Below are 27457 nucleotides of genomic sequence, written 5' to 3'. Positions count from 1 at the left end.
CCATGGTTAGCCAACAACTAGCTCCTCAAAAGATGTTTTATATCCTCTTTCAAAATCTGATTCTCCATCAAATGGGATTTCTTTTTTTAAAAATAATGTAATGAAATGTGATTAGTGCAAATGTCTGTGAAATTTATTGTACTATTAAAATCCTATTGGGTCTTTGTTTATGAAATGTATTTTTCTGTATTTGAGGTTTAGGGAAGCTTGATAATGAGGCTGTGAAGATTCATGGCCTCTTTTCTATGGCTTAATTTAGGCTCTATATCAAATATGTAAAATAACATTATATCTTCCCACCACCTCTGTGGATCATACATTTTATTATTATTTCCCTGCCAGAATTGTTTTTTTTTTCCTTTTCTTTTTATAAAAACAGAACTACTAATCACAGGAATGTTTTAATAAAGAGAGCCTTTATCTAGACCAGAAAGAGCAAGGAAGTTTGGAGAATGGTTTGCTTGTCCAGGCCTACCTCTAGGGTGAGGTAGACACATACAGATCCGCATTTAGTGTCAGCTTCCACTCTCACCCCCCTGGACTTCCTCTGTGTTTTAGAAGATGACATTTCATCATGCACTGCTGTTATCTAAACTCCCAGTTGCCCATCATCTGCTTCTTTCTGTGGGAGCAAGTGACTTGCTCAGCGGAGTTGCCTAAGGAAGACAGAACGGGGTATGATCAACCCACAGAGTACACTTTATGGAGATGGGGCAGGGCAAGATAAGGTTTCTGGCAGCACACCTGTGACTTAGGAAGCACCCAGTGATTTTTTTTTTTTTTTTTTTTTTTTTTTTTTGCTTATCCTCTATTTTATCCCAAAGTTTAGGTCCTCCCACATTCTTTCCACAAGTAATTGTTAGATTCGATCTCAAATTTAGTTTTCATCTGTATAAGAATTGACCTAGTGGTTTTGCATGGCTTTGAGGCTAAAAATCAAAATGTTGAACCTGACCTAAATGTCCCAGTCTAGTCTGACCCTATGTACCTCTCCTTATGTCACCCCACACCTGCTGCCCTGTGTGCCTGTCCTGCTGCTCTTTTAGATTCTTGGATTCAGGATGTTTCACCACAGTACATTTGTACCTGATCTTCCTCTGTCTACAAATCGCCAAGTCCCGTCTTTGTCTAGTTAGCACCTACTTTTCCCTCAGATGTCTATCTTTTCATCCTCAGGTAACCCTCTGTCTTCTCTGTGTTGGTCAATCCCTTTATTGTATGGTTTCTAATCACCTGTTTCCTGTAATGTGGCTCTGTGCAGTATCTGGCACTGTACAAAGTAGGCCCTTCACATTACTGCTGGAGGAGGGAGCAGAGAGAACAAGGTGGTTTCCTTCTTCCCTGTGCTTCCCTAAGGACAGCCCTAGCTGGTTTACAATATTGCAAGATATCATCAAATTACTTTTTTAAAAATTTATTTGACAGAGTTATAGACAGTAAGAGAGAGAGACAGAGAGAAAGGTCTTCCTTCCGTTGCTTCACCCCCAAATGGCCGTAACGGCTGGAGCTACACTGATCCGAAGCCAGGAAACGGGTGCTTCCTCCTGGTCTCCCATGCGGGTGCAGGGCCCAAGCTCCTGGGCCATCCTCCACTGCCCTCCTGGGCCACAGCAGAGAGCTGGACTGGAAGAGGAGCAACCAGGACTAGAACCTGGCACCCATATGGGATGCCGGTGCCACAGGCGGAGGATTAACCAAGTGAGCCACAACGCTGGCCATCAAATTACTTTTATAGGTTGGTGGCTCATTTTGGAAAGCTTCATTTGGGGTAATAGAGGTAGACAGAAAGATCTTCATCTAACTTTGACAAGAGGGAGTCTGCAAATGCCTTTGAATTCCATAGCTAGATCGAGCTGAGGCCCCCAAGAAACGTGGTGTACAGCTGCCTTTAGAAGACCAAGCTGCAGTTTTACTAACTCTGCCCAATCCTGGGTGGCAGCAGAAAGGGTCACACATTCTAGCCCTTTATTTTCGGAAGGCTGTCTTAATTCTCTTAAGCGAAGTGCTTTATGACTTCAGAAAGCAACTCTGTCGTCTTCCTTGTAACCAGTTTGCAGTCAGGATGCCTTTTCTGCTGCCTGAAACAAATTCCTTTTGCTATAATTTAATAAACCCATTCTCTTTTGTTCTTTTCTTGGAGAGAATCCGTTTTGATAATTATTCTCAAAATAGATGAATTACATTTATACAGTGCCTTACAGTGTACAAAATATTGACAAATGTTATAGAGCTTGAAAAGTTTACAAAGTGAAGTAAATCATCTCATTAAATCTTGTAACAATTCAGTGAATTGAATATTTCTTCTTTCACAAAACATCCAAGAACAATTTTAGAACATATTAGGGTCACATGGTTTGTATGTGATGCAGGTGGGTCTCAAAACCAAGTGTTTGGGTTTCTAAGCTCCAAGTTATTTTTGCAGTATTGGGAGCTGTACTCCTTGTGTAGAAAAAGATTATACCTAGTTTTTCTTATGGGTTATTGCCATCTGGACAAGTTAATGTGTATATTTTCTTGGTTGTCATTTTCCATACCTATGTTCATTTTCACTGTTCTTTGCTGAGCTTTCAGTTTTGTATGTAATATTGGTTATATAGCCACAAAATAGTGTTTTTTTTAAGAATGCTTTAAAATAATTAAATTTTGATAGTTCTTGATATCATATATCCCTGTTCATTAAGCATCCTTGTATTTTGCTGGCTTTATTTCTTAGCCACATAATGTGTTAGCTTAACAGTGACTTTTATAACTTAGTTAAAAAAAATCCAACCATGAGAACCATCTAATGGTGTGATGACAGATGTGGGGCTCTATGGATTGAATTTGAAGCCTGAGATGTTCATTCACACCCCTCTTTCTGCCATGCTTTTAAGTGGGAACACGTTTTTAAACATTCACAGATGGGAACTTTAGGCACTTAGATACACTCATCCCTGTCGTCTTGGATTGAAGACAGAGAGGAAATCAGAAATCAAAGACTTTACCAGAGGTCCCTGGTTGGGAAGAAACTATCAGCTCCCTAGTACTGAGTGGTATTTGGATGATGTCAGGGCCTCCGAGTCAGTTGTTCACCTGCCACTGTGTGGGCTCTGTGAAGTGAGGGGGCTCCACCCAGATGCTCCCAAAACATTTCCTTCCCCTCCTCAATTCTTTTCATCTTATTTATGACGTAATTTAGAATCAGAACAAAGATTCAAAATTAAACTGTTTATGGCTGGAACAAAAGGAAGAAGAAAGCACTGACCATTTTTCTCTATTGGATTTTATAAATTATGGCATGTTTCACAATTGCTTCCGAATCATCAAAAATGTCGTAGGTGGAATAATTGCAATCATGATCTTATAAAAAAAAAATCATGGTAGGTTGTTCTTTTAAAATGAATAATCCATAGTAAAGACAGTGTCGCAGTTTATTTTTTGTGTGTATATATGTGTGTGTTTTTCTCTTTTAGCCGAATGATTTTCAATAGCAATTACTGAAGTGTCAATGACCTCCTCGTTCAATTGAATTAAAAAACTTAAATGAAGTTTTACTAGTATCAGTCTTTGCTGTCATACAGGTAATTGAGAACATGATATATGCTACAACAATGCCACCTATAGTTAGTAGCCTTTGTTTAAAGCAAGGTAGGATTTTACTTATGCTGTAACAAGAAATAGCCTAAAATAAAAGTCTGTTAACAGTTTGTGAAGTACCTACTTTTACAAGAGCTAGGAAGAAATAAACAAAAAAGAGGAAGAGGAAAATTCTAAACTTGTCACTCCTTCAAGAAAGATAGAGTAAACTTAGAAACCTTAATAAGATGTACATAATGTATGCTCCAAATATCTTCTAAAAGCTTGTGTGTTCTAAATATAAAGTTTTCTTCAGAGTATCCTTTGCTGGAAATAATTTCTCACTTAGAATTCATCAATGGTTTCCTTTATGGATGGCATTTTTTGTTTTCTCAAAAATGATTTGTTTTTGGACTAGAGATCATAAAGATACTTATGTATATTGTTTTCTTTTTTCTCATCAGTTCTCATGTTAATATGATATTAACACAAACAGAACAAATTCAATGTAGTTCAGAGGTAGGTGTCATAATATGACACCTCTTTCCTCCTCTTTCCCCCTCCTTCTCTCTCTCTCTCTGTTAATTTTTGAGATAACATTTTAAATTCACATTATAGTCAAAGGCTTAATGCTCTACTAAATAGAGAGTTCAACAAGTAAAAAGTAAAAATACCCCAGTTCAGCAGAAATATGGGCAACGGCTATAAACAATGATCAAATTCTTCTTAAAGTTTTAGAGATCTGCTTTTCACAGCTTTTAATGCAGCTGGAATTTGTCATTGTGGATGGCACAAGGTAGGCAGGGCTTCTTTTCATATTGATCAATTATCTTAGCACAATTTACTGAAGAGTTCATCTTTCCCACAGATCTGCCATTCACTTTTGTTAGATACCCACTTACCATCTGCTGTGGTCCCGTTGCTAAGCTGTCTATTTGGTTCTATTGATCAGTGTGGCTTTCCCTGTATAAATATCATATTGTCTGACAGTAGCTTTATAATATGTTTTGATGTCTGATGGAAGAAGTCAACAGAAGGATGAAGAAATAAATTTGAAACATTCATACAGTGGAATCCAGCACAGCAGTGAAATAAATGACCCATAGCTATGAGCATCAGCGAGGATGGTTATCACAGAAGCATAATCTTTAATGAGAAAGCAAAACAAGAGAGGACTATAGACAGAATGAAAGCATCTTGGAAAATCACATAGAAATAATGATGGTTATTAGTAAAATTTCTAAGAAAAATAAGTGAATGGTACAAACACAATTCAGGGTGGTGTGTCCTTCTGTGAGATGTAGAGATGAGTGTGACTGAGCAGGGGTTCCTAGATCACTTTACCAGTTTAGGCACAGCTCACTACTTACCTTGGATAGAAGGCTTATTATTATGTTTCATAATTTGCATATATTATCTGTATATTCTTCTTAGCTATTACAAAAAGAAAATTTGAACACTATAGAAATACATACATAAATACATACATAAAATGCTACTCAAGGGACTATATCTTATGTTTTCTTTGTATCAGATTCCATTCTTAGCTGTTTTAGTTCTAATTCAATTAAGCATAGACATACATACTCATACATATATAGTTCATAATATTTTGACAAACTTATACAGTATAGTTAAATTAGCTAGCTATATATAAATTTAACAAATTATTTTTAAATATAGTAAGCCTCAGTTTCCTAACCTGTAATATGGGAATAGTTCCTCATGAGTTTCTTATAAGAATTAATAATTCCTGACACATAGTGGGAACTCCATAAAGATTATTTTATTATTATTTTACTTGATATAATCTTTATGCAGGTTCATGTACAGGTATGTATATTCCTCCAAACAAACATACATGTATAATTTTTTATTTTGATCTAGAAATTCCACTTGATTACTGTGTCTCTTAAAAAAACTAATAGATTTTAGCTTAGGGCTTGAAAGTGCAATCTTTTTTTAAATAAATCTTTTTTTGCTTTCTGGAGCAAGTATAGTTGAAGGTCATGTGTTTAAACTGGCAGAGTCCAGATTTGGGGTCTTCTTAATATTTTTAGAGGATTAAAAATTTGCTCTAGGATCTGGGAGTCAGTGACGAACAAAATAGTTGTGCAATGAATGAGCAAAGTTTCCCTGACATCATACAGCTTATATTTTGGAACAAGATCATAAATAATAATGGAAAGAAAGACCAGGATATAACGAGAAGGAAATGAGCTTAGAAATAATCATATCAGTGGTGTTATTGGGGAAAATGAAGCTGTATAAGGAGTATACTCAATGCTGGATATTTGGTTGCCATTTTACACAGAATATTTCAGAAGGCACTACAGGAAGTGAAAGAGCAGTCAGGTGGGTCTTAGAAACCACAAATTTCCCCAACGGAATAAGAGATGCTGAGAGAGACAGCGATTGTTACTCAGGGATGTAAGGAGGCTGAGGCTCAGTGTCTGGAGCAGGTGGAGGGGATAAGATCCCAGAATTACCCCACCAGCAAATTGTATTTTGCTTTGGTGGATCTTTTAATGACTTTGGCTTTTACTATGTGATCTTGAATGAAATTGGACTGCTCTAAGCAGAGGAGTGGCAAGCTATAGCATTTAAAAAAAAAAAAAAGACCACATGTCTAAGAAAAACTTGAGTAGACACTTAAAAGAAGATATAGGTATGGCCAATAAACATGGAGTCATGGTACCAAAACTCTTAAAACCATCTTAATTGAATTATAGAACATTTCTATCATCCCAGAAAGTTTCTGGTATGATTCTTTCCAGTCAGTCACCTCCAGAGAAAAATCAGTGTTCTATTCCTATTATCAAAGCTTGATTTTTCCCTTCCAGAAATTCACATGAGTGAGACTTGTTCTATAACTCAATTGATATGCTTTTAAGGATATATACCTTTGTCAGAACTCATCACAGTTTACAATTAAAATCTTTGCTTTTTGATGTAGGCAATAATTAATTACTGAATTAATACTTCCATTTTTAGAAAAGAAAATAGTACCACTTTGGCTTCTCTACAAAGGTAGACTAAAGTGAGAAAGGATAAGAACAAAGAAGCCCACTGGGATGCTATTGGAGTGGCCCAAGAGGGAGATGATAGAGGTTTGCTAAACACTGTGAAATAATCCCAAATGTCCACTGACAAGTAATAGATTACGGAATAGGTGAGGAGAAGTGGTCAGTTCTGGATATGTTTTGAAGGGAGGGTCCAGGACATTGCACGAGTGCTTTAAGAAGAAGAGTCGGGCCGGCGCCGTGGCTCACTAGGCTAATCCTCCACATTGTGGCGCCGGCACACCAGGTTCTGGTCCCGGTCGGGGCGCCGGATTCTTTCCCGGTTGCTCCTCTTCCAGTCCAGCCCTCCGCTGTGGCCCGGGAAGGCAGTGGAGAATGGCCCAAGTGCTTGGGCCCTGCACCCCATGGGAGACCAGGAGAAGCACCTGGCTCCTGCCTTCGGATCAGCACGGTGCGCTGGCCACAGCGCGCCAGCCATGGCGGCCATTGGAGGGTGAACCAACGACAAAGGAAGACCTTTCTCTGTCTCTCTCTCTCACTGTCCACCCTGCTGGTCAAAAAAAAAAAAAAAAAAAAAAGTCAAGAACCTGACACTTTGGATATGAGCTATGTGAAGATGAAAAACTTGCGAAGAATAGACTTGGTTAAAGGGTGGGAGTAGCCAAGAGTCATTTTTTGGAGTGTTAAATTTGAGATGTATATTAGACATCCAAATGAATGTACCGAGAGAAGATGGATAAGTGGTTCTGGAGTTTGGAGGCAATATTACAGTTCAAGTTACACATTGTGATTTGTCAGGATATATAAATGCTATTCAAAACTATAGAACCTAGTTATAACATCCTATTGAGTGAATGTATAAAGATTAAAAAAAAAAAAAAGAGGTCCAAAGACTTAGCTTCTTTAATACTCAGAGGACGAGGAAATGAGGAACCTTCAATAGAGAAGATGGAAGAAGCATCCAGTGAGGAAAAAAGAAAAAAAAAATTGCCTCGTCCCCAAAATTCAGCAGAGAGGTATAAGACTCTAACCAAGTCTTTTCCACATTTAGATTCGTTGGACTCACTTCTGTCCATTGCTCAATACATTCGACATCACAGAGATGTGATGGTCACTTTTGTGCCTGCCTTTATATGCTGGAACACTGTATAAACTTTGGGGTTGAGAGTATAGCTTCAAGACTGTTGCAGAATATTAGAGTTTCATTTTTTTTCTTATTTGGCTTTTTCCCCCCCCTATTTAGTTAAACTTTTTGTTTTATTTCTTGGTTGAAAATGTTCTGATAGATAAATGGCACCTGAGTTGCACAGGAATCACTCACCCCAATCTCTGTTTGCTTTCAACATTTTCTGATTTCTTCTGAAATATTTGGCCATTTCTGTGGTCTGGACCTGCACTGCTGGGCATGTGACAGGCCAGCTCCTGTGTACACAATGGCTACTTCCAGGGCAGCATCACAAGGCAATCATTTGTGTTTTTTGGAAGGCATTTTAAGAGATTTAAATTTAAGTTACAAACTGACTCCATATGCTGTTGCCAGTGTAAACAGTAGCTATCAGGTGACAATCAGATGAATAGGTAAGGTCACACTTGCTCAGACAGGATCACTACTGAGATGTTCCAGTTTCCCTGCCTGTCAGCTGACAAGTATCTCAGTTGAGGAAATACAGCGCACATGTTAACATGAACCATCTCCATTGCTAGCCTTGGTGTTCTGAGGCCTATTTTACACACACACACACACACACACACACACACATAAAATCTGATGAGTTAATCAGAATATTGCTCACCTGGTGTAATGTTCAAGCACTGATCTTTGACTTGTTCTATAAGGTGCCCTTCTTACACATGACTACAGCAAGTAATTGGGAGCTTTTGAGTATCTTATATTCAAAATTACATCACCTATGTTCTCCTTTTCCCGAGAAGAGCTCAAGATTCATCATGATGAATTAAGAAGCGAGGAGTAGGAGTCCTATTGGTATTTCCAGGGCACAGAATAAAGTAAACTGAACTTGGTTTGGATGGAACCAACAAAGGGCTTGAATCCATAGCAATCCACAGTTCATGTGGAGTGTTTTCTTTCAACAGAGCTTTTGGGAAAATGACCACCAAAGATGGGTGAATGTTTTGTCAGTGGAAAGGGACTGTATTGAGGTTTTAAGTTTTTTATATTTTACTGAGATATTACAGCATTTTAGAAATCCATGGAGTGTTGTGATTTTATTAAAAATACTGATAGCACTCAGCAAGTATACTATCTGACACTTTTTAAAAAAATGTTTAGGCATGAGATGTTATGATACAGCCTAACCCCTAAAGAACCGATAGGGCAATTAATTGATATGTAAGGATAATTTCTGTTCTTGTTAATAATTGAAAAGTGGGGATGTAGCAGAGTCTAAGAAAATCTAAAGTTACAACAGTAAAATATTCTGTCTGGGTCATTTTTCATTTTGCAGAGGCTTTTTAATATTTTCCTTCTTAGTCATCCTAGTATTTTCCCCACTTGCTTTCCTAATTGATAAATCATTAATAGTGAAACACGTTATTACTTCTAGATTTTAAAATTGTATCTGTAGAATCCTGGATTTACTCCTTTCTCTGAGCATTTGTAAATGAGACATGAGCTACATTTTATGTAATTTCAAAATAATTTGAGCATTCTTTCTGCTTTGCGAGTAGAGCCTTAGCCTGGACAGCTCTGTGATTTATGATGACATCACGTCCTTTCAGAGACAACATTATTATGTCACTGAACCTGAAGTGGTGAGGTCAAAAGTACATGTGAAGTAATTACGGGCCTGGAAGACCATGCTGCAGTTCAAAAGAAAGCAAGCAAGGCCATGAGTGAGGATGAAGGAGTCAGGGCAGAGGGGACCAAGGGGAAAAAAGAGAGGAAAGCAAATCTCTGAAATACGGTTATTGGCGTGCACAAAAAATTTACCCTCAGCATTTTCATAGTATGCTTTGGGAAATAAAAAAAAGATAATGAAGGAAAAGAAAAGCCAGTGAGCCTTTGAAACTTTGCTCTATTGCATTACTGAGAAAGGCTTTTGGAAAACAGAGGGGTTACATAAATGAGAGCAGGTGCGGTCCTGCAGAGGTAACTATTCAGCATATGTAAGTGCAGTTGGAAAATCATTGTCTTGCAGAGAATACTCAAAATTGGTCCCTAATGGCCTTGGTTTTTGTCATATGGTCTTGATTATAAGGCTAAAATTGCATTGCCATGCCTTTAGTGTGAACGAGATGGATGGATAATTATTACGTGCGCTGAATACCTTTCTGCATGGAGGAACTAGGACATCCTCTGGTCACTGTAGCTACCATTTCAACTGCTGTCAGAAAAGCTCTGAGAGGCTAATTCATCACCATATTTATGTGGGGGAGAAATGGAAATGCGCTTCTATGTGCTTCTGTGGTTAGGTGTGCACACTCCCACATGCATATACATATGCAGATTGTAGGCAAGCCCAAGTGGCGCAGTGCTAGTGCTTATGATGCAGTGTTCAAAGAAACATTTGCATTAGTGGAAATGAGGGGTACTGTGAGGTCCACGGGCTGGTAACTGGCACCTAAATAGTGCCAGGAAAGATCTGAGAGCCCAATTTGAAATGGTGCACAAAGTTTAAAATTACGGACAATAGGAGCTGTCAAGTAATAAGAATTGTGTGTGGAAACCTGATGATTTTAGACATGCTAAGAAAGAAAAGGAGTCTCCCCTTTGTTCTAGTGGTTTTCTTAAAACCAATTTTCCTATCTTGCATTGCTCGCAGAATCCTCTGAAAAGGTGAAAGTAATGATAGTAACAAAAGTTCCAGCTGCCATTACTACTGAGAACGAATTTCATTGCTTCCACCATCCCTCCTGGTGAGGACATCAGTGGAGGATGCTATGGGGAATAAGAACAAACCCAACACTTAGGGAACACTTAGGACTCCACTAAGATCCCCAGTCATGGGCACACAACTCATTCATCCCAGGGATATTCGTTATGGATCATGTCTTTTTGAGGCTGTGGCTGCCCCTTCCCATGCTGCAATCTAAAAATATGGGGGCCACACTCTCTCTCTCACACCAAGCCCTGAATTTTGGGGCCAGCTCCAAGGGATGAAACAAAGCACACTTTTCTGAAGAGTTCAGAGAAAGTCTAATGTGAGAGCAGATACAGGTTTGGGAGCACCAAGGTTTGAGTCCCAAACCCCTCTCTGAAAATGTCCTCCTTGTGGTTTATAATTTGCTCTGAAAGCCTAGTGTGGGTATTGCTGTGTGTGTATGTGTGTGTGTGTGTGTATGTGTGTGAGTGAGGGAGGTTGAGGGGAGGGAGGGTGTTTATACAGATTCAGTCACCCCAGTTGTCCTGTTGATAGTTTGATTGTTTTCATGCAGGAGGTATATTTAAGGTAAGGAGTAGCCAAAACATTCAGGAACTAAAGATGCATGTTTCTTTACAATTTAAAGGTAAAAAGAGGAAAATAAAAATGCAGAAGCTATATGTGTGTGTATGTGTGCATTTGTATGTGTATATTCCTTTGCAAAAATATCTGATGAGAAGAAACCTGTAATAGTAATTTTAGCATATTTAATACGATATTTTATATTTCATAGTGATACATGGTTCTCTGAAACACATTATTATGATTTTAGTTTCTGATATATATATATATACATATATATACACAAACACCAGAAATCAATATATGTACACACACATATATATTGTGATACATAATTCTGTTATACGTATCATTTTGCTTTTATTTCCTTATAATATGAGAAATATATACATTTTTGTTCATACATAGTGATATATGATTTTGTTATGCCCATTATTATACTGAATGGTGGTTAAATCTGCAGTTTTAGGCCAATAAAACATGAGGGTTATCCTATTTTGGTGCTGTTTTTAGCTATCATTTCTATTGAGAAAATGCTAAATTAGTAGCATTTTATGCTTCTTGATTTAGCTCTTTTAATAAGAAGCAGAAGCTAAAAACAGCCCAACTAAGCAGTTGAAGTCTTATCACAAGCCAGTAAGATCAATAAGCCAAAAAAAAGTATGAAAAGTTTTTGAGTGACAGCTTAAAAATGGAAAATTTAAATATATATTGCTGCCTTCTGCTCCATTGTGTAATGCATAAAGCCCATTTTGGCTGTATGTTTTTAAGCAGTCAGGAAAGTGATTTATTAGTATCACTGGATTTGTGTTTATGTTCCGTGCTGTAAACTATGCTTATAGCAATATATCTGTATTAAGGCATTAATACTAGGAGTGCTACCTAAGCCTAACATTACTAATATTGTTCAAAGTGTAGTTTATTGGGCTATAAATAGCAGCATCAGTATTGACACTTGCTGCATCATCTAAGTCCCTGAATATCTTGTGTTTGATGCTAAATGAACATGCTACTGCTGACAGGATATAAAACATAAATAGTAGATACAAGTGATATTTCATGGCTACTGCTGGTATTTCCACTTGCCTTTGATCTGCCGAGAAGGGATTTGCTGGGAGCTGGGAGCTCAGTAGATTTTCCTACAGTTTATTAGAGGGATATGATTACAGAAAAATCACAACTTGATTTTAAAGATTCTCATTTCATGGGATCACTAATCTTTAACTAAATTTCATGGTGACCATCTCCTAAAAGTTAGCCATGTGACATTTTATTAGGTAGAGACTCTATATATTAAAATATTATGTGCTGTCAAAATAGGAAATAATATCAATGTATTATGATTTTCTTGAGTTTTTTTCTTTCTAAAACGATGAACTATACTGGTTTTGTTCTTGTAACATTCTATATTTTTGAGCTGCTGATAGTACTTTGCTCAGATATGTAAAGTCATAGTTCTTAATACTTAACAAGAGAGGATGAATATCTCCTGTACTTGTGCAAAATGGTGTATGCCATAGAAGAAAGTATACGTGTTGCCTGTAGCCGTGAAAGGATACTTAGCAAATCAAGAATTGAGTTTCTATTTCAGCATCTAAACTCAAGCTGGGTCTTCACCTTGACATGAAGCTGATTGTTATTTATTCATTCATTTGTCAAGTATTTCAAATTTTATTTATTTAATTTGACAGAGAGAGATTGGGGGGGGGGGTGGAGATCCCATCTACTAGCTTACTCCTCAAATTCCTACAAAAGCCAGAGCTGGTCCAGGCTGAAACCAGGGTCTAGGAACTCCATCTGGATCTCCCAAGTGGGTGTCAAGAACTCAAACACTTGGGCCATCATCTGTTGCCTCCCAGGATATACATTAGTAGAACGCTGGATTGGAAGCAGAGTAGCTGGGACTCAAACCAGGCACTCCAATATGGGTTGCAGGTGCCCCATATTGGGAGCTAACCTGCTGTGCTGCAATGTCCATCCCCAAGAACTGACTTCTTTTGAACTTTTTTTTAGTACTTCAGCAGGATGTGATATCCTTTGACTTTGTGGAATAAGGACTGTGTCCACTGACCACTAATTCTCCAGAGAACAATATGATTTCTGATACACAGCTGGGGTTCCATAAAAATATGTTGACTGAATGAACAGATAAGACTATCCTCACGGAAGTCTAACAAACTTGAAACAATATATGTCATTATTAGTCTTAAATATGTAACGTTAGGAAAATCTAAATAAATGAGAACATAAATCCTTTAGGTTTTGCATCCTGTTCTGAAGGTGACATTTATAAAAGAACTTTTGGGGCCAGCATTGTAGCATGGTGAATTAAGCTGCTGCCTACAATTCCAGTATCCTCTATGGGTGCCGGTTTGTGTCCTGGCTACTCCACTTCTGATCCAGCTTCCTGCTAATGGCATGAGAAAAGCAGAGGATGATGGCCCAAGTCTTTGGGTCCTTGCACCCATGTGGAAGACCTGGGAGAAGCTCTTGGCTCCCAGCTTTGGACTGACCCAGTGCTGTCCTTTACAGCCATCTGGAGAGTAAAACAGTGGATGGAGGATCTCTCTTTCAGTCTCTCTTTCTCTTTTTCTGTAACTTTTGCTGTTCAAATAAATAAATCTTTTTTAAAAGAGATTTTTCATTGTTTATAGACTTCAGTAAAGGAAAGGACACCTGGTGAAATGCAAGCAGACTTGAAATACTGTCTGGACTCTTAACGAGAGCACTCAAGCTCAGAAAAATAAGCTTGTCTTTGTCTACAGTGTCTACTATATGGTAGTTAACCCTCAAATTAAACTTGTTAGGGACTGGCATTGTGGTACAGTGGGTTAAACTTCCACTTGCAACACTGGCATCCCATGTGAACAGTGCCTCCTGTTCAAGTCCTAGCTGTTCTGATTCTGATCTAGTTCCTTGTTAAAAGTCAGTTATTTTTTCCCCAAAACTAGTATTTGCATCAGGTGACAAAAATGAAACTTTTTAAAAGACTTTATTTATTTATTTATTTTGAGGGGCAGAGTTACAGAGAGAGGGAGAGACAGAAAGAAGTCTTCCATCTGTTGGTTCACTTCCCAAAGAGACACAGTGGCCAGAGCTGTGCTGATTCGAAGCCAGGAGCCAGGAGTTTGTTCTGGGTCTCCCACATGAGAACAGGGACCCAAGCTCTTGGGCCTCTACTGCTTTCCCAGGCCATAAGCAGAGAGCTGGATTGGAAAAGGAGCAGTAGGGACACAAACCAGTGCCCATAAAGGATGCTAGTGCCACAGGCTGAGGCTTAATCTGCTATGCCACAGTGCCAGCTCCAAAAATCAAATATTTTTAAATGAGTTTATAATTTCTTAGTCATTTGTTATGGAATATGATAGAGAAAAGCTCACTGATATGCTTAGATATTCATGCAATTTCTTTGCCTTTTTCAGCTAGAGTATCTTAATTTGGGGAAATGATTAGGTAGTGGGAAGAAGAAGGCCAGTTTAGGTAACACAAAAAGATAGCAGCCCCTGATCTAAGATTTGAACACCAGATGTACTAACTATGCTGAATATTGCTAATCTCATTGAAAGTCAAGATAAGCAAGCATTGCCTGCTTTTTTTTTTTTTTTTTCAGTTGGAAGAAGTTAATACCAAAGTGGACAGAGTGCTAGTGGGATGACATCATCCAGGAAACAAGCAATATACATACATATCTTTTCAAAGCCATAAAAGTACATTCTTTAATGAAATCTTTCATTCTCTCATTAAAATATTTCATATTCTTTCACTTATTTTGCAGTAAATAAGCCTGCAGTCTTTGCAAGTTTGCAGACGGTGGCTATGTGGTTAATGTGCAGAAAACAAAGAATGGGGCATCCCCAAGAAAAATGTTCTCTCTTCCCTACATCTATATGAATAAGGAGGCAGCTGGATATAGATATGGCTGATCAAAACAACTAGGTACAAGAGGCCACTTAATTCTAGAGCTTCAAGATGGTGGAAATACTGGGAAGGCATGGTGCTCTGGTGTTTCTTGATGGCCCACTGACAACATGCTGAGCAGTATTGCACCTCTGGCAGGCTCCTCCCCCTCATAAAGTATGTTGGAGTTCCACCAAGAACTCAGACACTGGAAACACAGGCCATTGTTTCTTGAGCCCCAAAGATGCCCTTGTAGAAGTGAACAAAGAGGTGGCAGAGTGAAGGCAGGAAACCCAAGAACCTCTCAGACTCAGTGGTTTTTCACTTATTTCTCATTGCCTGCTTTCATAGTTGAAATATTTAGCCTTGGTCTAAAAAAGCAGCTAAAAACCTTATGCAAAGAGCTTGTAAACAAACACCCACTTGAGCCATCTGGTTTTGTAACACATACAAGTGATTAAGCTTCAGAGCTATGATTGTTAAATTTTTAAGAACACAACAATCCCAAACACTTTCAAATAGGTTCCTTACATATAAGAATTTTATATTTATAGGGGACTTAATGGGGGGGAAAACATATGATGCTTTATATAGTAAATAATCTGGGATGGTTACAATATTGTTGTTGTTGTTGTTGTTATTGTTCCATTACTTTCCCCTCTTTCTCCTCCTCTTCCTTCTTTCCTCTCTTCATTCTGAGTATTGTAGAAAATATACGGACTGAAAACACGTTTATAGTTCCACTGTACTGAGTCTTCATGGTTAACACTTAGACTGGTTCCTTATCTTTACCTTTATTATGATTTTTGCCCTTGATGGAGAAATAGGCATGTGTGAATGTTATGTGTGTGCGTGAGCATACAACGGGATGGCTTGGTTCCTCTCAGAATATATTAAGCTGTCTGGGCTATTTGCAAATAATGAATTCATACTTTTTGTCCATAATGACTGAAGAAAGTCAGGTCAGGGGGAAATTAAATATGTTAAGAGCTCTCATTTTAATTGTATAATATCGATACTGTCTTTATAGTTAATTTCCTTGACAAGTCGTAGGGCATATGGATTGGATTCTTCATATATTTCCAACGTGGAAATGATTCTAAATTGGAACATTTCATTTAGGTGACATCACTGAAGGGAGAAAGAATAAGCCTCACCCTGTGCTGTAAGCATAGGGAAATAACACAGCCTTCTGGATGATGACTGTTGAGATGAATTGCCCAAGCACATGGAACCAGAAATTCCCAAGTGAAATACAAATTCTAGGAGAGAAAGCACATAGGTCTCTATGTCTGTCTTTCCAACCTTGACCAATCTCCATCTCCAGATTTATTATATATGAGCTAGTGGAAAGAAATTACTGAAAGAAAAGAAAGAAGGTATAGTTAGGGTAATGGTGAATAGGGTATTCAAAACATTTTTTTAAAAGAATCCCAAATATTTAATGTTTTAAAGATAATAAAAGTTAATTTTTCCTGCACATGCAGTCCATGATGGGTGTTCTGATTGAGGTGAATCCCTTTCAAGTGGTGATTTGAAGACTGAGCTCCTCTCTCTTGTGACTCTGACTTTTGGGTAAAGCATCCAAGGTTGCTCAAAGGAAACCATGTTGAATACAAGGTGGGAAAAGGTCTTATGCTTCCACTAAGGAGGACCTTCTCCTATCAATTTTTTTTCAAGATTTATTTTATTTATTTGAAAGAGTTACAGAGAGAGGTAGAGATAGAGAGAGAGGTCTTTCATCCACTGGTTCACTCCCCAGATGGCCACAACAGCCAGAGCTGAGCCGATCTGAAGCCAGGAGCTTCTTCCAGGTCTCCTACACGGGTGCAGGCGCCCAAGGACTTGGACCATCTTCTACTGCTTTCTCAGGCCATAGACGGGAGCAGAATCAGAAGAGGAGCAGCTGGGACTCAAACCGGCACCCATATGGGATGCCAGCACTTCAGGCCAAGGCTTTAACCCGCTGCGCCACAGCGCCGGTCCCCCTCCTATCAGGAAAACACAATCACATGATCATTTGTAAGTTGAAAGACAGCTGGGGTACAGGGATAGCTGTGTGCCAAAGAGAAATGAGTTTGATTGGCTGCTGATTAGTCTCTCCCTACAAGGAAATGAGAAGAAAAGGGTGGTGTGGGTACAGGATGCTTCCTGGTACTTTTTATCGACCCCAGTGGAACAGTGAAGTTAAAATCTTTTCTAGTGATGTGCTAAGGCTAGCAGCATCTCACTGGGTTTGTATTGTTTGCCCACTTGGGCATACATGCACACAATGTGGCTGGTTTCAAGCTACCAATCTGAAGTCACTGAACATGGATGTGAGAAGAGATGCACACATCCAGCTCATGCTAGCTGCTCTTGCCCTTCGTTCTTTTTTTTTTTTTTTTTTTTTTTTTTTTGACAGAGTGGACAGTGAGAGAGAGAGACAGACAGAAAGGTCTTCCTTTGCCGTTGGTTCACCCTCCAATGGCCAGCGCACTGCACTGATCCAGTGGCAGGAGCCAGGTACCTATCCTGGTCTCCCATGAGGTGCAGGGCCCAAGGACTTGGGCCATCCTCCACTGCACTCCCTGGCCACAGCAAAGAGCTGGCCTGGAAGAGGGGCAACCGAGACAGAATCCGGTGCCCCAACCGGGACTAGAACCCGGTGTGCTGGCGCCACAAGGCGGAGGATTAGCCTAGTGATCCGCGGTGCTGGCCCGCTCTTGCCCTTCATTCCACCAACAGATTCTTAAAAACACATCTGGGGCAATCCATTTGTGGAAAGGAAGGGAGCATGCATTTTCCCTTCCGTATTTGATACAAAGATTCACTACAGGATGGACCTCTTTGTCATCTGAAAAAAATCTATCCATGTAGGGCTGGAGTTGTGGCTGTCCCACTCTGATCCAGCTCCTTGCTAACGTGCCTGGGCAAGTAGCGAAGGATGACCCAAGTCCTCCGGCCCCTGCACCCACATCGGAGATCCAGCAGCAGCTCCTGGCTCCTGGCTTTGGCCTGGTCCAGCTTAGGCCATTGCAGTCATTTGGGGAGTCAATCAGCAGATGGAAGACCTCTCTGTCTCTTCCTTTCTCTCTCTGTAACTCTGCCTTTCAAATAAATAAATCTTAAAAACTAACAAACAAACAAAAAGGCCTCATCTATGTGCAGCTGTGATGAACCCTGGGTCTCAGGCAAAACTGAAAAAGCCTGGAACAGCTTTCCAACGAGTGTGCCAAGAAGTGAGATGCCACTACTGCAGTGTGTGTGTGTGTGTGTGTGTGTGTGCGCGCACCTTATATTTATACTTTTTCTTGGAATTTTATATGTTTGTTCCCGTAACTGTTTTCCAAGAAGAGGGAAAGACTTGGAGATGGAATGGATGATGGATAAGAAGAGAAAAGAGCTGGCAAGAAAGATACCTTTGTTTCTGTCTGTGTGATGGGGTTGGATGGTGGGGTCATTCCTTGTGAGAGAAGTGAAGCAGTATTATGAGCTGGTCTGTGTTATAAGAAAAAAAATCTGAAATTCAAATGGATGCTCAGATCTCAAATAGCTAATTAATTAAGATTATTATTTGGTCTGGTGGAGACCAATGATTGTTCTCATGCATCCTTCTGAAATTTTCCACTATTGCTTGTCTACTTTTTCCCAAAGAATCAGGCCATATAGTGATCAGCTGCATTTGCTGTTACCACGCTGTTTGATTTATGCAGATGTGGACATGATGCACCTGAAGGTTTGGTGATCTAAGTGGCAGGTCTGGACATGCATGTACCGTGCTTTACTGTGCTCCAGTTGTTCTTGCTATGCATGGCTTTACTTTCAGACATGGAAGGATACAGCATCTCTTGGAGTCACGATGCATCCCTGGTCATCACTGAAAAGGCTCAGAGTTTTCTACTTATTTCTCTGTTTTAATTAGCCTTCTTGTGGCACCACTGAGATGCTATGCTTTGTACCATGTATGTGGAACACCGGCAAATCCAAGCACTACAAATGGGGGCAGGCAGGTGACACAGCAATTAAGCCAATACTTGGGACACTCACATCCCATATCAGAGTACCTGGAATCAAGTCTTGCCTCCAATTCTTATTCAGCTTCCTGCTGATGTGCATGCTGGGAAGAAGCTGATGATGCTGAAATACTTGGATCCCTGCCACCTCTGTGGGAGACAGAGATGGTGTTCCTGGCTCCTGGCTTCCACCTGGCCCAGCCTCAGTTGTTCTGGGCATTTGGGAAATGAATCCTCAGATGAAAGATTTTCTCTCTCTCTCTCCATTCTAAATAAATAGATAAACAAATTTATAAAAAAGCAGTCCTGCAGAATGAGTTAAATCTGATTTTTTGGTTCTGTTCAGTTATGGGTTTATGCTAGGCCAGTGGCTATTTCTGGAAAGTACTAACACTGATAATAACAGACTTAGATACTGAGCTTCCTCCAAAAGTTAACTCATTCATTTAGTAAGTGATGAACTGTTCCCAGGGCCGGTTCTCCCCCTCCCACATTTTCTAGTGATGCCTCTGAAAGTAACTTCGCTCCCGCCACCCCACTCTATTGAATTTTTCCTCAACTGTGGTCTGCCAAAAACAGAACCAGGGCTTGGCACCCTCCTTGTGATCAGACCAACAGTCAGAATCCTAATGTCCTAAGTACAAAGCCCACTAATTGAATTTCATTCACTGGACTGAAATATAGCAGCCAAGTCAGAGAACACTGTCGGCTGTTTTTTATGAGGTCCGGAGTCTGGAGTCATTTTTAAAAAGTGAGTGATGCAATTTCTTGTATCTTTCATTTAAAATGCTACTTGGTAAACAGTGCTTCAGATTAGTGTATTTGTAATTTAAATGAAGACCATACATCAAGCTGGATCTGAAAAGAAAGGAGAAGTTTAGGAAATTATTCATTCTTCTTTTTGTGTGATCTACTGTAGAAAATAATAAATAAATAGGGGTGGGGGGGAGCACTGGGGATGTTGAAAGACAAACTAGCACTATTTCTAAAACACAGTCAATCCCAGTAGCTAAATCTTTGTTTTCTTCAAGCACACTAATAAATTCAACCTAATTCATTTTTTATTTTCTCTTGGGGTCTGCTTGCAGCTTTGCTCCAACAAAGGAAGCATCATGTTACATCTTTTAAATAATTGATGGCTCTCAGTCCAAGCCAGCTTGAAGGAAATTCTGAAAATAGGTACTGATTGAGCAAATGCCTCCTTCCTCCTGCCATTCCCCTCCTCCGCACTCTCTAATCTTTGTTTAACAAGACCTGCTCTTCGCTCCCTCTTTTGTTTCTTGGCCTCCTTGATCAGGAGCAAAGGATGCTATCCTTTGGCTTTAGGCTTGACCTAATATTTAATAACTCTCATTTATTTCACACTTTTTTTTATTAAAGACAGGGAGAACTGTTAATTATAAGCTGATTGATAAAAAGCTCTTAATTAATCATTGGAACTGTGTGTCCCAATGTCCACCAGAAATGGTTTGTTCGGACTATAAAAAATGGGTCCCCGGGCTTGCCCCTCTAAATTTGCAGTGTGCTATCTCTAAGGGTCAAATTACCCTGGAAGCTAGCTCAGCTGCCGCCTTGCCCAACTCCAGCTGTTCCTGTAGGTTCTAGGACTTGAGCTTGTCTGTGTTTTTCCCCCAGAGAGAGAAGAGCATCTCCATCCTTCCTCACAGTTGGTGTCATTAGCGGTTGTCTAAGACTTGGAAAAGCCATTACTGCTTTCAGGCAGCTGTGTTTGGCAGGCCGTTACACTGGTCTGTGGTGATCCTGGCTTCTAGTCCTGACTTTTTAAATAACTTTGCCTCCAGAGTCTCCTTCTCCTTGCTGGTAAAATTGGTGTGGACCAACTCCAAGATCCTCATCAGCAATATTCTTGCATCCACCAGGGGACTGTGTGATAAGCCAAAGGGAAGTTGCATTCCCTTTGATGTGAGATAGTTTGGTGATATCCGAAGTGTCAGTGCATGGAGCCATGCATGCTGCTGCTCTGTTCAGCTTCCTCTTCCTTTCCATCATGTTTCTTTTCTCTTAATCATTTTTCTTCCCGTCTGTACATAGCTATCCCATTTCATCTCCCTTCCTGACTTCCCACATTCTGGGGTCAAAGTGCAAGGAAAATGCTTGGCAAAGTGTTAGAATCAAGAGAAATCATGTACTTTAAAAATACCCTGGGCCCAGCGCTGTGGCACAGTAGGTTAATCTACCTGCAGCGCCGGCATCCCATATGGGCACCGGTTCGAGTCCCCGCTGCTCCTCTTCCAATTCAGCTCTCTGCTATGGCCTGAGAAAGCAGTAGAAGATGGCCCAAGTCCTTGGGCCCCTACAACCACATGGGAGACCCAGAAGAAGCTCTTGGCTCCTGGCTTCAGATCGGCTCAGCTCCAGCTGTTGCAGCCATTTGGGGAGTGGGCCAGCAGAAGGACGACCTCTCTCTCTGTCCCTTCCTCTCACTCCCTGTAACTCTACCTCTCAAATAATAAAATCTAAAACAAAAAAATACCCTGTCCTTGATTGCAGAAAAGCTTTCCTTGTCAGAAATCACATCAAAAGGTAGCCAATATTATTGAACTTGGGAAGACTGTAGAGTGACAAATATTGGGAGATCTAAATTTGGAATTCTAAGTTTGAGCTCAGTTTCACTGGGGAAAAAAACCTTGTAACCTTCTTTGAAAAAGCTATACCTACATTGATGGCATCTTGTTCCCTCTCAGAACAATTACAATCGCTGACCAGCCCTTCCTTTCAAGGGATACATCCTGTGGGTTATATCATCCCCTTTCTGCCTTTCTGCTCTACTAGAGCAAACTTTCTGTAGGGTTAACCTCATGTTTGCCCCACATCTTCTTAATCGCCAGCAGCTTGCATGTAAAAATCCTATGCCTGACCAAGATAATCTTTTTTGATTGACTTTACTGAAGTCCTGGAAAAAAAAAAATCTTCAAATAGGCAAACCTATTAAGTCTGCATGGACAACATATGGTAGGCAGTTAGAGAGCTGAGCTGTTTCTTCTGTTTATCTCTGACTACACTAAGATTTATTTAGAGAAATCAGCAAACTATTTGTGTTTTCCCCATGCTGTCCATTTCCTTCTTGAGAGTATATGCTGGGCAGGTTTTGTACCTGTGTGTAAGTAGATTATAAGTAACTCTTTCCAGTTAGATGTACTCCTGAGGTTTTGGAATTCAAATTGCACTTTTCCTAAAGAGCAACTGTGTTGCTAATGGTTGGGTTCCATTGCAAAAGCTGTGTGTCTCAGGATATCATGTGCTAAGTGACTTCTCTTTTGAGTGGGAATGCCCATTCTTAGCATCGATTTGGGACCTGAAGAACAGATCTTTCTCCTTCTGAAGGTAGAGAGGTAATTCACCTTCTAGGGAGGTGTCTGCAAGAACACAAAGACTACTGCTGATGTTGGTGATGGAGGATGATGGTAGGGATGGTGTGAATCCTGTTGCCTTTGGGGTCAATGACTTTGTGGATGAAGGAACCCTGTTAATTGAGTTCTATATAGGAAAGGGCATCCAGACATTTCCTCCCCCACCTCACATTAGGTAACCCTGGTGCGGTAGCCCCAGTCACGTTGTAGGCTATGTAAAAGATACCCCTAGAGTTGTGCAATGCAGATTCCAGGCCACAGTACTTAGTAGTTTTTAATCCAGCAATTAACTTCTTTGTTTTTAGTTTGTATGTCAGATCACAATAATTAATTGGATATAGGCAACTCTCAGTTTACAAAACAATTATGTCCTAGTCTACATTTTGCAACTGATAGTTTGGAATTCAGAATATTTTCAGACAACAGGAAAAGTAAGATAAATAGTAGTGAGTTTTCTAGGTTACCCACAAAATTTTCTTAATTATACTGTAACTGAAGACATTTTAAACATTGTTTACAATGGTCTTATTTTCTATTCTTCAGTGAAGTATCTGCAGTATTGAATAAGAAATATAACTGGGTTTAGGATTGATCTGGGGAAATGTTTTCAGCATTTTGTCAAAGGAGATGATCATAGAGGTGACAGGAACTAATTCTACACCACCTTCCAATGCCCCATTGCCTTCCTTACAAATCCCAAATCTCCTGAGAGTTGAGTACCTCTGCTTAGTTGTGTGTGTGAACTCATTATGATACCTGATTTCAAAATCATTCCTGAATATTAATGTTATTTTGAATTTTATCAGTTTCAAAGATGAGGTTTGGCAAATTAAAAATTCTTAATTAATTTGAAATCTACAGCTGCATTGATAATAATCATTGATAATATTGTTTAGACAGCAAAATAACTGTAGAAATCAACACCTGAAGGATTTTTGTTGATTTAAATCCTTCTTTCGTACCTCTTGACTCCTATGCTTTCCTTAAAAAAGTAACAATCTAAATTTGCTCCCTCCAGGCTGCTTACCCTACAGTGTCAGTTGGGTGGATTCTCTCCTCATGTGTTTTTGCACATATACAAATGATTGCTTTTTGACAGCCCTCCTAAGTCATAATCCTAGAAAATAAACATAGCTAGATACTTTCTTTGAGTCATTTTTGTCTTCTCAATCATGAGTATACAGGAAATACCCTTTTGTTTGTTTTTAACCTGCAAAACACCCTCGTTGGTTGCTTCTAGACTGTCAAATTCTAATCTACAGTAGATGCTTCCTTGACCTCTGGTCTCAGCTGATCTTCAGCTCTCACTCCATGTATGAATTATTTAAGGATTACCCACTTGTTTTCTAATACCCAGATAGTTTCTCTTTAGCACTGAAACAAGTGATCAAAGTGTGATTCCAATTGCTTTTTGTAGTCTATGAGTGTTCAGGGGAAGCTGAGATGGAAACCTCAACTTTGTTTCGCAAGTATTTTATTTTCAACTTCATTCTTGAGAGAAAAGCAGGGGAATTATGGCTTGGAGGATGTCTTTTTGAACATATTTACAGGTCCTCCGAGACTTTTCCAATGGTGGTGTGGGCAACTCTTTGAAGTGCTCATTCCTCTAAGTCCACAGTTACCATATTCATGCCTCAAGGGATGTGATGGAAAATGATATGGTTTTGCTGCATCTTTTATATAATAATTTGCATCAGAATGTGTACCAAACAAATTGCTGGGGAGTTTCCAGTAGCCTGTTGGTCACAACTTTATCTTTTCCCTTCACTTTCCCTGAGCTGAAAGTTCAGCACAGAATTCTCCTGGATATGTGAAGGGTAACTTTGTTCTTCTGAACAGTTCTATTACATGATGGTCAACTATGAGAAGTACTAAGTTAAACCATAAGATATTGCCATTTTTATGGGTCTGAGTTGATAGAATGTCAGCAATTTCAAGTAACTTCTTTTGATAGACAGTTTACCTAAAACACCATCAGTGCATATTTGGTTAAAACCCACTGTGGAGTTAATTAAAAGAGAAGCTTCATGTTTTTCCAGTTAGAAAATTTGTGTTTTCTACTTTCTCCCCTTTTTCTTTTCTAAAGTTCAAAGAAATAACTAACACAGTCCTCATATTTAGAAAAATGCTTATATTTTGTGACTAATGTGAAATACGTAGAAAGTTCCTTGGTCCTGGAAGTTTTTTTTTATCTGAAAGTTATAAATGGGTGTTATAATGGAAAATGCTTTGAAACCCTAACCAGAGCATTTGCTATAAATAAGAGAGGAGCGGAAGATTAATAAATCTGATAAAGCTGAGAAGGAAGAAAACTTAAAATAAGAAATGAGGACTGTACCTTTGTTTGAGTGTTAATACAGCCCTGAGTGTATATATAGGAAAATCAAGACTTGCTGAAGGCATAACCTAAGTCATAGCTATTAATGTGTGCTTAACTCTATTGCCTGGGAGATTTTATTAAATGCAGCAGCCAAGAAAATTGACCTTACTTTTTTTTTTCTTTTCCTTTTTTGGGTTGGATCCTTGCTCACGTCACATAAATGAATAGAGCTGACAATTTACTGGTTCATCAATGAAACAATATTAAATTATGAAGATGTAAGGAAAAAATCCTCCGCTAACATTGTTGCAGTTTGAAAGGTAAGCTGTTCCCTATGAGATTAGGAGACCCGAATGCGCTTTTAAGATTTCCATAACCTAATGTCATGCGATGCACATTAGGGGGCTCAGTGGCCTCTTGACATCTTTGACTACAGGCGTGGTGATGGCAAGCACTTCATCAGCATCAAATGAAGAGGCTCTGATGTTTTCCTCAGTCTGTCTTGTAAAATGCAAAAATATCATTTTTAATGCTTTTAAAGTGTTTTATTTTCTGGGATAGTCTGACAAATTGGACTTCACTGGGTGTGTGTGTGCAGTGATCACATGATTTCTTTTTAAAGATGTTGCCCTCGTTTCCATTGATTCTCTAAGTTGCTGTCATGGTTGGACTGTTTGTTAATCCTCATCTTTTGGTGGTATACAGGAAGGAAAATATGAGTTTTCTTATGCTAAGATAGGAACCCACCTTTTTCTGATTCTATATATTCTGTGCACTTAAACTTCTTGATGTGATGTTAGTTTCCAATTGAGTCCCCAGTTCTTTTCAAGAATATGAAGAGGTTGAGGTGACTTCACCCCGTTTTTGCGGGAAGATTATAGTAGCTTTCCAGGTACTGGTCACCTGGACCTAAGTCCCTCCCTTGGATGCATGAATGCTGCTGTGATGACTGTCATGTGAGAGTCATAGTGTGGAGGGGTTCTTTTAGCCGACAGAACCTGTGCTTCCATCAGACACTCACGTGGATGTGTAACTCAGACGAAAGGAAGAGGCACGGGCTCCTATGAGACAGATCAGTCACTCACTGGTTACCCCGAGTACCCACTGCAGTGTCATGCAAAGAGCGGCTGAGTAGCATTCCACAGGCCAGTGGTACACCATGCAGGTGGGCAGGATTTGGTGTGCGCTCACTGCCCAGGGTGCTTTTATCCATCGTGCTTGCAACTAAACGGTCTGGATCCAGTCAGATTTCTGAACAGCATTTGGCAGACTCCTGCTTCAGTGTGGCACTTTAGGAGTTGAATTACCTTTTTCATGGTACCCAAGTTGCCTAATTTGAAAATTGAGAATAATTTAGGCGGTGGGAGAATATGCTTCCTTGTTTGAAGTGGATTGGAATGAATTTGCTGTTCTCTTTGCTCTCTCTGCTCAAACTATCCTAAAATGGAGTGCTTGCCCCAGCCATTCAGTTAGAAAAGCTTGGGAGATCATCTGCTGTTTTGTATAGCATCAGTTTGATCTTAAATATTGATAGTACTTAAATGTACTTACAGGTGTGTCTTGCTTTAAGAAAACTTGGATGTTCTTCAAATTCATGCTTACTATGCCGTTGTGAGAAGGGGCAACTGTTTGCACACTAAAAATAGCTTGACTTTATACAACAATTTATCACACGATTCCTTTAAATAACCTGCTCTCTTAGAGCATTTAAAATATGATTTGATTTGAAAAAAAAAAATCGATGGCTACTCACTCAACTTTTCAGGACTATATCTGCTTTGTAATGTAAGGCAGAGGAAGGCGAAAGTGAAACACAAGGAATGGAGCTCAGAAGGAGCTGACCAGGACTTCATTTTAAATTAGGAAAGAATTTCGTTTTCTAGAGTTTCCCAGGGAAAACACCTATACCTTTATCACCTCCAGAGTACAGAAGGAAAAAAAAAAAAAGTAAGCCCATTTGGGTTTGGAAAAGATAAATCTGTTCCCTTGGCGGGTCGCATTCTGCATTCTGCGTGTGCGTGGAAGTGAGGTTTGCTTTGATCCTGACTATTAAAAGTTTATTTTTAAACTCAGACTGGGCAGGAATCCAGCGATGCTCTTTCCCCTGCAGCACATCCTGGGTTTCGGGTCCCCAGCCTGGCAGAATGCAGCTAAGCAGCAGGAAGTAGTTGAAAAGTGTGGGGCCTTGATGGGTGCTGAGCGATAGCCACCCCCCTTCCTCTCCTTCATTTTTGAAATTCAAATTGAATGCAATTTTCAGCTCATTTGAGCCAGAATATACCGTTGCTGAGCTTCAGTGGCTCTTAAATTCAAACTCACAGGAGAAAACAGATCTCATCTGTCACAGGGGGTGGGAGAGAGAACACTCCCCGCATTTTATTCATGGGAGGCAGAGCTCTGGTAACTAATTCAAACCTTTCTGACTAATCGACTAATCATTCACCAGCAAACTTATCATCTAATCAATGAAACCTTGAAGACGCCCCTCTTAGGAAGTCTGGGAGCAGTGACTTCCCCCTCTAAAAATATATTCCATTCTATTTTTGTATGCTGGCATTTTAGTACCATTTTGGTAAACTGAGATGGAATATTATGAGAGTCTTTTTCCTGCCCTTCCTGACTGTTTTTATTGTTTCCATCTCGAATGTCTTTGTCAATGCTACTTATTTATGAGTAAAAATTAGCAGAAACTTACTGCTGGCTAAGTTGGGCTCAAACGTTAATATTTTTTTTTTCTTATCAGGCTGCATAAAACCCAGCCTGACTTTTGGGAGCAAATATAAGTATGAATTAAAAGGGGAAGAGGTTCTTGAGTCTGGGAGCGTGGCTGTCGATGGGATGGGTGTGCAGGCTGGCTTGTGAAATGTGCATGCCGGGTGTGTGGCCAAGGAGT

At 39.6% G+C, this 27457-nt stretch overlaps 1 protein-coding gene across 7 annotated transcripts in view; it reads left to right on the top strand.

The window, feature by feature from the left end:
- Positions 1-27457, top strand: part of ESRRG (estrogen related receptor gamma) — a 656681-nt gene that overhangs the window by 169650 nt on the left and 459574 nt on the right. For all 7 annotated transcript variants that reach the window (XM_051820569.2, XM_051820570.2, XM_051820572.2 and 4 more), the window contains exon 2: positions 24793-24884. The gene's annotated coding sequence lies outside the window, so the exon portion shown is untranslated. The remainder of the gene's footprint in view (positions 1-24792; positions 24885-27457) is intronic.

This window comes from Oryctolagus cuniculus, chromosome 13, assembly GCF_964237555.1.
Source record: "Oryctolagus cuniculus chromosome 13, mOryCun1.1, whole genome shotgun sequence".
In the NCBI taxonomy this organism is placed as follows: domain Eukaryota; kingdom Metazoa; phylum Chordata; class Mammalia; order Lagomorpha; family Leporidae; genus Oryctolagus; species Oryctolagus cuniculus.
This window is presented reverse-complemented; position numbering and strand designations above follow the sequence as displayed.